Genomic DNA, 1548 nt, shown 5'->3' with positions numbered 1-1548 from the left:
CATCCCATTCCATCAGTGCAACCAAATACAAGAGAAGAAGAGGGAGTGTGGCTTGTGCCAGCATGCTAGAGACTCCAACTCCATGTCTGGTGAGATCGTGGTTCTGTTTAGGGTTGGGAGGCTGCCAATGTTGTTGTTTCAGCCTTTCGCTATTTCTTTCAGCTCAGCCACAGTTTATACCCAGTTGCTTTCAGGTATATCGGGTGCTGAAGCTCTTTCTGTCCCTCAATTCTCTTCTATAAACTGCCTCGTTTTCTGTGTTTGTTTCCATGAGTATTTGCTGAATTCTAAAACTCCGGTGCCTTCCCACTGTAAAAACACCTGGAGCTGTGAGAAATAATAATAAAATTATTATTATTGTTGTTGTTATTATATATAACAATTATCATATTTACAATAACATTATTTAGAGGATTAAATTAGTAAGCAGTTTCTCTTTGAGCAACTATAAACATACTAACAAATTAATAGCATGTTCTCTCTCCAAACATACATCAACTTCAGGGAAAAAAATAGCACTATTCTTACTATGGACAACTTTCAGAAAATAGGATTGGCTTATAAATTGCTGAAGGGGAAAAATCAGCCTCAAACTTTTATCAAGTATCCTGAACTTGGAAAATTTATTCCCTCTATTTCACTTTTGTTCCCCACATCCATGGTCATCATTTGTGCTTCATGTTTCATTCCACATGAAATTCATGTAAGGAGATTACGAGGCATATCTATGATTCACATGGACTTTAAAAGATAACACATGAAACAATGACCTGACCTACAGGCTTCCAGAATGTAAACTATCTGAGCCTTATCATCATCATGTCTAATTTGTTTATTCCAATCGGGATTTTATTAGAAAATTTGCATAAGGAATTGATCATGTGCTTTTTAACATCTGGCAATTCACTGATATTACCCCTCACCTGACGTACTTAACTCACTGTTCACTACTAAAAATGGAAGAAAAAAAGTCTGAGTTTATAATCTCTAGTTATGATGATGCTCAATTCTAGTCATTATGAATATATCTTCATTTGGTGTCTACAAACATAGTAATTCATTATACATGTGACTGTCAATATGTGGGAATTTTTAAAAGATTTACCAAGCAATTAAAAATCATAGTAGTGAATTCATCCTCTAAATAATTATCATGTTGTTCAACAAAGTCTCTAAATTTCCTATGCTATTCTCATGAAGACTTTTTAATCAAAATATACATATTTCAAGACAAGCACAGAATAAGAATCTCTAATTGGTTTCTTGGACAGTTTGCTCTTAATTTTAAAGAGAACTTGTTCCATTTAATACTACGACAAAGTATTTATTGCACAGATTTGTTTTAATTTTTCATGAAAGGAACCTGTACTCCTGGTTTATTAAATAATAAATCCTTAGGATTTTCATCTATGTTGTGGAGATTTGCTTTTGCAATAGGTTCATTTAATAAGTGTATTTGTGAATGTCCTTCAATGGGTGAAGTCTCTACAGTACAGAACAGGACAAAGAGGGTTTGTATTTGTGGAAACCCTATGGATTTTGGCTTCT

Source organism: Peromyscus eremicus, chromosome 20, assembly GCF_949786415.1.
Source record: "Peromyscus eremicus chromosome 20, PerEre_H2_v1, whole genome shotgun sequence".
In the NCBI taxonomy this organism is placed as follows: Eukaryota; Metazoa; Chordata; class Mammalia; order Rodentia; family Cricetidae; genus Peromyscus; species Peromyscus eremicus.
This window is presented reverse-complemented; position numbering follows the sequence as displayed.